Source organism: Equus asinus, chromosome 12 (genome assembly GCF_041296235.1).
Source record: "Equus asinus isolate D_3611 breed Donkey chromosome 12, EquAss-T2T_v2, whole genome shotgun sequence".
Classification (NCBI taxonomy): domain Eukaryota; kingdom Metazoa; phylum Chordata; class Mammalia; order Perissodactyla; family Equidae; genus Equus; species Equus asinus.
Window position 1 is genome coordinate 29,098,731 of NC_091801.1, and position 12,841 is coordinate 29,111,571.

The following is a 12,841-nucleotide window of genomic DNA, read 5'->3' on the forward strand; positions in this document are numbered from 1 at the left end:
GATAGTTTCATTTGTGTATTATGTATACGTGTGTGTGTACACACACATACACACGAGTCAATTCTCATTATTTGAAGTAGTTGTGTTCCATGAAGTCACTGTGAACACTGAATTAATGAACACCGTAACTGCTCCTGGGGTATTTACAAGATTAGGATCTTGTGAGTTTCTGGTCACAACATTTTTACCAACTGATCAACACGGAACTTGTTTTATGTGTGCTTCAGTTTAAAGATCCCTTATTCAATACATATTGTTTATTCACTAACTTGAACTCACAGACAACAGCACAATAACACATGCCTGGACAAAGCTTCTCTAATACACACATTTTCTCCTTAAGGCACATCATCACAGCCTTCTTGCACTCAAGAACTTCTGCTAGACAGCACTGCAGCCCTACACTGGGGGCCATTTTAAACAGTGGAATCACTAACAAAAATGCAAAAGATGTGTCACTAAACAGACAGAGAAAAGGACACTTGCTTACAGTGTGAGAGCTTAAACAAGAAGGCAGAGTATTGTCTTGTTCCACCTCAGCTGGAAACACGCCAGTCGGGCAACTCAGATTTTTCCCTGCTCTGTGCATGTCCGCGAATGACTGGGCAAGTGCAGCAAGTATTGATCTTGAAGCCACAAATAAATTCTAGAAAGTATGCAAATTCACAATAGTGAATCTGTGAATAATGAGGATCGACTGTACATGTGTATTTCTTTGCAGCAAGCTCCTAACAAAGTATATGGCCATAGTAAGCGCAAATTACAGATTTGTTTTCCTTGAAGACAGTTGCTATCTACTATATTAATATTACCCTTCATAGAAAACTCCTGGCCTAGGACATTGACTATATTAAGTTCTCAATTATAGGCCTTTTAAGGTTTTTTGTTCCACAAAAAAAACTAAAGGGCAAAGACTCCATTTCAACCCGGTGACTCCAGAGCCTACACTGGAGTACATGAAAAAGCCTGGCACATACAGGCACTTGAAAAATGTTACCTACTTTTCTTTGTTTCCTGACTCATGTTATTTCCTATTTTTCTTATTTGCTTTCATTTTAGCAGCTTGACTGACCCAGCACGTGAATAAACGCAGAGGCAGGGACTGCAGTTTCCATATGTGATGCTGATGGAATGCCACCGAGACACATCCCACTAAATTTGTGGGGTAGCTTCTTCTGGTGCTTATCTATCTTCTTTTAGTTCTCAAAAAGTTTCCAAGCTTCTGGAGGAAATAAAGGAAACCATAAGCTTTATATAAAAGGAATGACTTTCTTTAAATACCAAAAAGTAAAAAGCAGTTCCAAGTGTTAAAGAGCACAAAACTATTTACAGGTTTCAGTTTGTATTCTAGAGAAACATTAATCAGATTAAAATCATACTGTAAGACGTAATACTATAAAGTCATCTCATTTTTACAATATGTTTTAAATGTTATTTTTACTACTTCTTCACCACCACTCTCAGAAGTACGGTATTGCTGAAAATACAAGTCAACAAACCACAGCAGACTTTTGCCTCTCCAGGATTTGTGCTGTGTTATTCCACTAGGCCAACGAATGCCTACGAACATTTCTGCAGTGGAGTTATTTTGTTATAAAGGCTTTCGACCCTATTGACAGCAAGCATCATTCCTTGGGAAAGTAAGTGTGCAGTAAATTTGCTGTTGGAATGGAAAGTCATTAAATAGCGTGAGACATTTGACCAGCTATCTTCTCAGCTCTGCTCTAAGTCACTTAATCTTTCTTTTCCTTGGTCTTTGTGTCATTAAAATGAAGAAATCAGAATAATTTTTGTCAGATGAATGTTTTGAAATCTCTAATTCAAAGACACTCTATCTAAAATATTGGGCAAATTCTCTCCTAACTGCTTTGTCACAAGATAGGCAAGTAATGAAAGGAAAAGGCATCAAGAGGAGAAAATAGTAATAACAATAATAACAACAATAAAAACGAATACTGTCAATGGCAGAGAGAGCAGGTGGAGGAAATGCATCTACTTTTGGCTCTACTGAAATACCACTAACATGACAGAAACAAGATTTTATTAAGGTGGAAATCCACAAGAAGGGAGAAGACAGACATATCAATAATTTTGGATACTAGAAAGCAGACAGGTAAGTCACAAATGAATCAGCAGATCCAAGACAACTTAATCCTAAGAGGAGAGTTGAAAATCAAAGCCTTCAAAGCCTCCAGAAGTGCCACATTCAAGACCTCTGAAAGTAGGAGTACAAAGGTGACCAAAATAAAGAGGATTGATTGAAAGTCTACATAAGCAACTACCAGATCGCCAGTTGCCTCCCCAGCCAGAGCAAAAACTGGAGGGTTATTGTCTGAAGAGAGCAAAAAATCCAGTCTCTGGACGGGGTGATACCATGCACAAAGGTGGGTTTACAACACTGAAACAAGGGAACTGGCTGCTGAGGCCTTGTTGCTCCTCCCCCACTCAGCTTTCAAAGAGCTGGCAGGCAGGCTTCCCTTTCCAGGCAGGAGATGGGAATAGTCATCTCCAGAGAATAGGACATGCTCAGGAGGAAACACCTAAACAATTTATATTAGAGACTGTGAAACTTGTCAGCCCAGACCCATCACCAGGCAGCAAATACTTCATGCATCAGAGCTTCCAACCCAGTGTTTTTCCAACTCACTTGTTCGTCTCCCCCTGTATAAGCATATGACCAGGATTACTAAATGTCTGAGGAAATGGTCTATCATGAAAGAATGACAGAGAGAGAGAGACCAAAATAAACAGGAGAAAGTAACTTGGAAGAAACTAGAGACTACGCAACGGGAAGAAATTGGCCCCCTAAATTAATATTAACTAAGAGAAGATATTGCAACCACGAAACATAAACAGATAGCATTAAAAAAGGGATATATTGAGGCTGGCCTGGTGGCACAGTGGTTGAGTTCGCACGTTCTGCTTAGGGGCCCGGGGTTTGCTGGTTCGGATCCCGGGTGCAGACTTGGCACCGCTTGTCAAGCCACGCTGTGGTAGGTGTCCCACATATAAAGTATAGGAAGATGGTGCACAAATGTTAGCTCAGGGCCAGTCTTCCTCAGCAAAAAGAGGAGGATTGGCAGATGTTAGCTCAGGGCTAATCTTCCTCAAAAAAAAAAAGGGATATATCAATGCAAATTCTAATTCAGTAGGTCTGTCTGGTAGATTCTGTATTTCCAACCACTTCTGGGGGATGCTGGAGCTTTTGCTCCACAGACCACACTTTCAGGAGCAATATTTAGGATAAATCTGGTCCCATAATAAGAATGTTGTCAAGTTTTTTTCAAAAGCTATTTAAAATGTAATACTGATATGAAGGGGTGCTACATGCAGTTATTTCTAATAGCGAAAATTTAGAAAGAACCTAATTGTCTAGTAACAGAGCCAATATGAAGGGACAATATTCAATCTGGGTGTTTTCAAAGAGGCTTTGATTGCACGGATGGAAGCAGACTGAAAGAAAGTGATCCGGTATGTCAACTGTGATTATGACAGGTTTTGCAATTATAAACAACTATAGTTTCTTTATAACTTTCTGTATTTTATCCAATAAATATGTTTTACATTTATAATAAGATTAAAATCTATTAAGCAAAATACTGACATTTGTATTAAGCAACTATTTCTGACATCTGTATCGTGACATCTACAAGATTTAATCCCCATTAGTTTAACCCTGAAATTCCCTAACTTTAGCAAAATTTTCTTGGTTGCTATTGATATGTGTATTTTTCACAACTCATGATGAATTCCATGTGTTCATTACTCACTGTGCACAAGCAAAGTAATACCTTCTTAGATTTGTTGAAAAAGTAGAAGAAAAAATCTATTTCAGGCTTTAAGAGGAATGAATATTGACCACTGTGAAAGAAATAGATATACTTTTGATAACCCCTGCCCCCCAAAAAAAGAATATATATGGGAGAAAAGACTGAGGACGAAGATCCTGTACACTTCCAGAAAGAAAAAATAAACAAAACAAAGACAAACAGATGCTATACAAAGAATTGTGATCAGAATGGCCTCAGACGTCTCCACAGAAGTGCTGGAATTGGAAGGAAAATTCTCTATACAGCCAATATATCAATCAAGTATGTGGGTAGAATAAAGACATTTTTAGACATGCAAATCTTTATTTGCCGTGTGTTTTTTCTCAGAAATCTGTCTTAAAGCTTATGAATGAGTAAACCGAGGAAGAGAGAAATAAGGGTTTTTGGAACCAAAGATCTAGCACAGAAAAGAAGGGAGGAGAATCCTCAGGCATGAAAGGTAGACTGTTGAGATTGGAGTAGCATCCAGAGGGACTCCTTAGGAATATTAAATTTATAGATTGCTTGATGCGTCTGAACATCTTGAGGCGAGATTTATGTAGCTGGCGATGTGTCTGGGGTGGAAATACTAAGTACCTATAAAACTAAGTGGAAAGGATAAATAAACAAATAGAGAGAGGGATGGATAGTAACAAAGGAGAAAACTGGGTGAGAGATATACGTGAACATTTTGTACTATCTTTGCAACTTTTCTGTAAATCTAAAATTATTCCAAAATATAAAAGTTTATTTAAAAAAATGGTAGACACAGAAAAAAAAAGTTATGAGCCCTAAAATTTTACATGGCCCCATAGACATACAGTGAGAGGAGGGACAGTAAAGATGAGAAGAAAATCTGAACAAGGAAAGCCTTCCCACTGAAGGGACCAGCAGTGAGGTGGTCAAGTTGGCAAGAGTGATCACTGCCTTGGTTTACCCAGACTGCATAAGAATGTGTGCACATGACATCCAATCAATGGAGTGCACATGGAGACCGGGCTGCAGGCAGCCAAGGTGGAAATGCTCACTGCATCAGGTATGCCTGGTTGCCCTTTCTGATCCCAGCCAACAGAAACATCCTTCCCCATCCTTTCCTGCTCTCCAGAGCCTGACTCCAAGTGAAGCAACTGCTTACTTTTCGAGATTAGAACACTGGAGTCTGTAAAGAGGTCTGGGCTTGACATCCCTCATTTCCCATTAGCCTAGAGAGGTTTCGTCCATTGCCCAGAGTCCCAGACTCAGGTCAGCAATTTCCCAGATGCAAGCACTTCCAATGTCATCCTACAAAAGTGAGCTAGACTGCTTCCACACATGGCTTCATTTTTCCAAACATCCTCCTTTTCTTCTTAGTAAAACAAAATTGGATGCAAAGTATTAAAAAACTCATAAAATGAACATCTCCTACAATCCCACGCCACTTCTCCAGAAGTAGCTTCCTGAATTAACCCCTTTTCTATCCCCATTTCACAAATGAGAAAACTGAGTCCCAGGAAGGTTGTGCAGTGAGAAAGCTGAGTGGCTGAGCTGGCAGTGGAACAAGGTTTCTCTAAGCCCGCTGCAGGGTGTGCTCTTAATGGAAAAAGTATTCTGAAGGTGAGGTGGCCATCAAAACTCATGACTTACATAAGACACCAATTTTGGCTAATTTAGAAACATTTTATACCTGATTTTGTTGCTTCTTTCTTCAGAGTCTGAAACACACAAAGCCCCACCATTGGACAGTGTTTGGCTAAATTTAAACACCGAGATGCAGACATCTTAGAGTCATATTATTTGGAATTTCCTCCCTGTTAACCTTATCCCCCTCCTAAGGTTTTAATGCTTCCAGAGTGCAGAGAAAAACTTTTTAATCATTAAAAAATATTGTTCCATCATTTACATGAGCTCATCAGCATTTATTAATATTCTAAAGGGGCTGGCTTGCCCCCACTCCCTATCAGATTCTCTCTTTACTGTATACCCTCTGTTAATTCACAGAGTAAGGAATGCATAGAGGGAATCAGTTGCTTATAAAGCTTTTACTTTGAAGGGAAAGGGTTCAAATAATTCAACTCTGTTTGCAAAGAAAAACTTCAAAGCCTTTAAGAAGGCACCTCCCTTTAATTCAGTTTGTTAGATTTGTTCCCCTATTTGAAAGGTAAGAAGATGAAAGAAAGTTAATCTCCCATAAATTCTCCCTCCTGTTATGCCCAGAGTTTCAATACAATACCTTTTTGCTTAGTAATTCTAGCAGTAAAAGATAGGCAAGAGCCAATGATTAGCAGAGCTGCAAATTGCCATTGTTTTCAGCGGGTCTCCAGACATACCTTAACCTCGGGATCCCTCTCAAGTCTCAAACGTATGCTCCTCTCCATCTCCAGTGTCTTATCCTGGGGTTATTCTGACTTTTTATGAATCACCCCGGAAGGTGCTGTGGAGATATAAACGTTAACACAATCTTCAACATAGATCTCTCTTCTTTGGGAAATCATTTTAAATCAAAAACTAAATTTTTTTTTTACCTTCTTCTTAAAATTGCTACCACCTACTAAGCTACACATCATCAGTACTTAGGATTAAGAACTTCACCTGCAAAAACAAAGAGAACACCTCTATACCGTATTTCTATTTTACGATAAGCTGCCAAAATCCTAAATGTGTTAGTCTTTGCTTATTTTAAATTATTAGATGAAAAATTCTTCAGATTGAGGAGCTTTTGAGAGTTGCAAAAGGGTGCTATTCTGGGTCTAAAAAACCCCAAAGCCTATTTATACTATGGCATTGTGGGCCTGAACTATTTTCTCAAAAGCTCCATTTCTCAAAGTTCCATTCCTTGGCATAAAGATATAACTGTTCACCCCTGTTCCCAGTGGTTGGTCTAATGCAGAATCACAAGTTCTTAAAAGTCAATTAACATTACTGTTGCTGGATGAAAATGCAATTAAACCCCAAATTCCTTCCTAAAACATGAAAGAAATTCTCCAAAATAAATGAGAAGGAGGGAATGGGGAGTTATTGCTTATTAGGTACAGACATCCCAGACAGAAAGTCTGGGATGATGGAAAAAAGTTCTGGAAATGGACGGTGGTAGTGGTCATTGAATATTATGAATGTGCTTAATGCCTCTGACTTGTACACTTAAAATGGTTAAAATGGTAAACTTTACGTTATGTATTATTTTACTACAATTTTTTAAATTTAATAAATAAATAAACAATAGCTTCATATTAAAAATGTTAATTCAGGGCTGGGAGATAAGCAGAAAAACAAAACAGTGTTTCTGGTTGATAAATTGTCACTAATAGATATCGAAAATCTAATAACATAAAATTTTTGACACAGAAATTCCACTTTCATCAATTTATCCTAAGGACATAATTAAAAATGTGCACAAAATCTATACGTAGAAGGGCATTTATAATAGCATTGTTTGTGGTAGCAAATTGTTAATAAAATGTTGGGAAAACCTAAACACCCAACACTAATAGTTTAATAAGTTCTGGTTAATTTATTAAATAAATTACCCTCACCTCCTGGCCAGACCTCTCTAGCATCTTTGTTTACTCTTCCACCTCCGACTTTACATTAAATCTGGGCATTCCTCTGCTTTTTTCTGTCTTTCTCTCAGTCACCATTGGTTCACTCAGCAATTACTTATTGACACTTCCTCTGTGTCAGAACAATAGGAGGTGCTGGGGATAAAGCTTTCAACAACTCAGACAAAGTCTCTTTTCTCATGAAGTTTATACACTTTGGGGAGGATACAAAGAAGAAAATCAGCTATTATAATATCATATGACAAGTACTAGAATATGGGGTACTCTGGGAGTACGTGGCTCAGGCCTCTAAAACAGATCCAGGTGCATCTGACATGACTTCCTGGAAGAAGCCATGTCATCGGGATGAGTAGAAATTAAGTAGGGAAAGAACATAAGGGGAAAAGAATGTTGCAGGCAGAGATAATAGCACGTATAAGGACTCAGAAGTAAAAGAGAGCAAAGTACACTTAAGACACTGGAAGTATTTCAGAATAGCATGAGCCTAGAGATGCCAGGAAAAGAGAGGAAGAAATACATCCTTGTCCACGGAGCTTCAAATCAGACTCAACCTCAAACCAAGGGCTTAGTTGACTCATCTACTGGGTGTCTCCACAGGAACAGGCTACAAGCAGCCCAAGTTCACATGCTCCACACTAAGTTCATCATCTGCTTCCCTCCCTCAACCCCGGTCCTCCTGTTTGAATTCTCAACCACAGTGAATAATGCCACCAGAAACCTGGAAACCACACATAGCTCCTCAGTCTCTTTCCCCTCCTGGTGCCTTATGGGGCTCTTGTGGGGAGGGAAAGGTGGAGGCAGGAGTGGGAAGCTGAGCTGTGATGTAAGCCCAATAACAGCCTGGCTATCTACTTCCTAAATTTTTTTTGGCGGGGTGGGGGCGGGAAGGAAGACTGGCCCTGAGCTAACATCCATACCCATCTTCCTCTACTTTATATGTGGGATGCCTACCACAGCATGGCTTGCCAAGTGGTGCCATGTCCTCACCGGGGACCCGAACCGGCAAACGCTGGGCCGCCAAAGTGGAACGTGCGAACTTAACCGCTGCCCCACCGGGCCGGCTCCTAAATAGTTCCTGAATCAATCTTCTCTCTCTCTGTTTCCACCTTCCATACTCTATAGAGGCTTCATCCCTGGTGTCATTGTCATACTCTGGCACCCTGCCAAGCCCCTCTCCACACTTGAGTCTTTCTAAAACCCAAATATCATTGTCATTCTCCTGGTCGAATCCTTTTGTGTCTTCTCCATGTGCTTAGGATAAAATCTGAACCCAATCATGTTTGACTAGCATCTGATCTTGACTTGACACTGCGGTCATCCACCTTCCCAACTCAATGCGCTGGCCATGCTGGGACTGACCCCCACTTGGTTTCCTGGACCCCAAATGCTTTTTTCCTCACAGAGCCTTCGTGCCAGTGTGATCCCTCTGCCTAGAACATCGTCCCTTTGCTCTTTGTCTGGTTAATTCTGACTTCCCTTTCAAGCCTCAGCTTAAATACTCCTCGTCCCAAAAAGCTATGGTTCTATCATAGGCCCGTTCGTAAAGCGTCCTCTTTCTTCATCCTTCCCTAAACTATAGCCTTTGTTATGGTGGGGATTCGGTCAATCTTTTTTTTTCTGGTTTAATTGACCTACATCACTGTATAAATTTCAGGTGTACAGAATGATGGTTTGATCTACATATATTGTGAAATGATTACCACAATAGATTCAGCTAACATCCATCAGCTCATAGAGAGAAAACTTTTAAAAAGAAAGAAGAAAAGAAAAAACAATTCTCCTTGTGATGAGAACTCAAGATTTACTCTCTTAACAACTTTCCTGTATACCATACAGCAGTATTAACTATAGTCATCATGTTGTACATTACATACCTGGTACTTATTTACCTTATAACTGGAAGTCTGTGCTTTTCCCTTTTGCTAATGTTGACAACCCATCCAGAAGCACCTAAGGCTTGGCTCAGGAGCCAGACAGCACCTAATACTGCATTGCATTGGCAACAACACATTGCAGACCTGGACACATGCTCAAGGTACATTGTCCACTGAGAACAGCAGGCTCCCGCATGATATTTATGGTATCATCTCATTTTGTAGAGGAAAATGTCCTCAGAAAAAACTTCTCAAAGGACAAATACCAACATGATAACTGAAATTGTCTCTGTTCCTTAGTCGATCTCCTTACTGAAGGGGAGGGGTCATCAGTCCTTTATGATTTTGTTTTTGTCCATCTGTGTTTTCAGTAATTTTGGGAATCATGGGCATTCTTCTTTTTTTTTTTTTGCTTTAATGATGATAATAATAATAATAAACAAGGAAGACTTTTATAGAAAAGTAATTCAGGAAATTCAAGAATTTGGGCTGCAGAAATCTATTTCAGAATGCGTAAACTTTGCCAAGAACAGACTTCTGAGTTAATTTGTTCAATCTACAAAAATAATGGAATTTACTCAACTCCTGACTCCTGAGTTCAAGAATTGGAATTCTCAAAGTTCACTGTTACATTCTGCTGCTTCAAAAAAGGCAAATATTGCTGCTTCTCTAGAAACAGGCTCTGTTTTTCAACGATGGTGTTATCTTCACTAAATTTTTCCTCTTTTCATTAAACCTGTGCATTTTGGAAGAATGTTTTAAGTACTATCAGAAAGCACTTTACCTTCCAGTTATTTTTCTTGCACTAATTGACTGCGTCTCACAATATTCCCAACTGTAACAAAGCAAGATGGAGAGCAGCACAGTCCCTCTCACTGCGTGAGGCCTATAGTTAGGGCCACTCAGCTGTTACTCGGGATGAGACAATCGGACATTTAGTCTACATTTGTGCTTGTTCAGTTCCAATATCTTAACTTCAACAACAGCACGATGTTCTCAGTCGTGTGTGAAAACCACTTCACACACATGGATGATCTTTGCTCTTTTTCTAGATTCTCTCAGAAATCTCAGCTTCCCGATTTCTCACCTCCTGATGGAAAACAGCAGCGACTACTTTGGAGGGGGACAGGGTGTCCTGTGGCTGCCACTGCAGATGGATTGAGAAGGTTAACCAATTACCAACTAGCACTATTAACACTTTAACCCTTTGGCCAGTTTATATTGGCACCTAGGTGAGAATGGTGTTTGCAAAACTGGAACAGAAACCCAGCTAAATTTTGAAAGGGGGAAAGGAGGAGGTAAAAGCAGTCAGCTCAGGGAAAGGGTCCCTGAAAGGTGACCAGCCTCCTGAGAGTGGCAAATGCAAGGCTCAGGAAGGGGACAGCAAAGCCAGGTGCAAAACATTTCCCTGTCTTTTTTCCAAGGCTTCTTATAGAAGTTGCTTTCAGTCAGATGGCTTTGGAATGGTTCTGTGGGCCCTGTTGTATCTCTCGTGCTAGGAGAGGAAAGATGGGAAGTGGGGACTAATGTGAGCAGTGTCCAGTGATTAACTACCTCAGTAATCATAACAGCTCTGGCAAGTGGGTGTTGCCCATCTGATAAATGGAGACAGAGATTCAGAGAGGTTCATCAATGTGCACAGGGCCCTGAAGCTAGATTGCCCAGGCCAGGCCCTTCCTCTCCTCTAGCTACAACCTGTGGAGTCAGAAAAAAGAGGCTCTCAGACCTTAGGCCTCATCTTTTCTGCAACTACCCTCATTCCCTCCACCAATGCATCCTATCCCAGGCTTTGAAAACCATCCAGATGCAAACTTCTAAACTCAAATGCCCACCTACACTCCACAGAGATGTTTAGTGCACTCATTAACATCACATGTCCAAAACCAGCCCCTCCCTCAGTGTTCCCGTTCTCTGGAAACAGCAGCTCCATTCTTCTAGTTAACAGGCCATGAATCTTGTGGTCGCCTCTGATTCCTCTCTTTATTTTAATCCCCACCTCTGATTCAAGGAAGAAATCCTGTTGGTTCTACCTTGAGAATATATCCAGAATCTGAGCACTTCTCCCATTTCCACTCCCTACCCTGGTTCAGCCCACTGTCATCCTAGCTGCCCTCCTACCCCCACCCCTGCCCCCTTGGTCTCTTCTCCGTACAGCAACCTCCAACTGCTCCCCAACAGCTCCCATCTCACTCAGGTGAAAGACAAAATCCTTCCAGTAGCCCCAGAAGTTGCCCCACACCCACCTTGAGACCTCATTTCTGACCTCACCTCCTATGACTATAGTCTCACCGGCCTTCCTGTGGTTCTTCAAATGCACCAGGGGCCCTGGGGACTCTGCACTCAGATATGCCCTCACTTCCCTGAGTCGTGGCTAGAATGTGGCTCTCTGAGTTCTTCCCACCTGCTTCCTTTAAAATTACATCACTCTCACACACGCTGTCCTACCCCCTTCCTGCTTGCTTTTTCTACATTGCGCTGGAAGCCATCTGCTCTGCTAGAGAGTGGGTTCTCCCCACACACTCTAGAAGGGAAGCGTCAGAGGACAGGGAGTGTTTACTGCTCTGCTTTCGCGTTCACTGCTTCCCTCTGAGAGTCCCTGGAGTATGGCAAGAGTTCAGCAAACATTTGTTGATGAACATATTTGCATAACCCTAGTTGTGTATTTTTTTCTTTTCATAGTATTTATTCTCTGTTAGATTCTTGTGTTTCACTCATACTCCATGGGACATTTCTGATCTATTAGGAGTCCATTTCTATCAATTCTGAGTCTTACAGTAGTATTAAGATGCAAGGTTAAACACTGGATTCATATTAAACCTATACAGCTCCGCCTATAGCCAATGCATATTCATGAAATCAATGTCCAAAGAAAGATCAACAAAAACATCAAAATTCCCCTTGTAAGATGGCTCAAATTCTTTACAGAGGGGCTGACTCGGTGGCACAGGGGTCAAGTGCGCACGTTCCCCTTCGGCGGCCCAGGGTTTGCCGGTTCACATCCCCGGTGCGGACACAGCATCATTTGTTAAGCCATGCTGTGGCAGGCATCCCACATATAAAGTAGAGGAAGATGGGCACAGATGTTAGCTCAGGGCTAATCTTCCCCTGTCCCCCCCGCAAAAGTAAAAAAAACATTCTTTATAGAATGAGAAATGGAATCAATAAATTAAATGTAAATCTACAGAGATGTTCTTTCAGTGAAAACCCACTATGGACACTGCAGCTCTCTTGATAACATCCATCCCTTGGCTCCTCCACAGTGACACCTTAATGGAGTCTGGGTTGCATTGACTTCAAAGTGAACCTTGATTGACCAAAAATTGGACCTTGATTATCCACTCTTGCCACAATGTAAGATTCAGGTAACTGAGGCCTAAGGTCAATATATGGCATTCCTCTGGCCACAGGACTTTGTTCTGGGATAACACAATCAGTGCAAAGCTGAGGAGTTTCATATGGCCCTTGAGGAATAAACATACTCTCTTCTGTTCTCATTGAACAAAGAAATAAATACATTGACTTAGTTGTGAGCTTATATCTCTCTTATATATATGTATATGTCTGTATGTAAAATATACACACAGCCAGAAAGGGAGATGGATAGAGAGAGTGATAGATGGAA

General features: G+C 40.8%; 1 long non-coding RNA gene across 3 annotated transcripts in view; it reads right to left on the reverse strand.

Annotated features, from left to right (window-relative positions):
* LOC106841644 (uncharacterized) overlaps positions 1-12,841 on the reverse strand; it is a 145,409-nt gene that overhangs the window by 27,503 nt on the left and 105,065 nt on the right. For 2 of the 3 annotated variants that reach the window (XR_011493208.1, XR_011493206.1), the window contains 2 exons: positions 6,116-6,219; positions 1,073-1,222 (listed from right to left, as the gene is read on the reverse strand). This is a non-coding gene — a long non-coding RNA (uncharacterized lncRNA). The remainder of the gene's footprint in view (positions 1-1,072; positions 1,223-6,115; positions 6,220-12,841) is intronic. The other variant, XR_011493207.1, reaches the window with a different exon arrangement.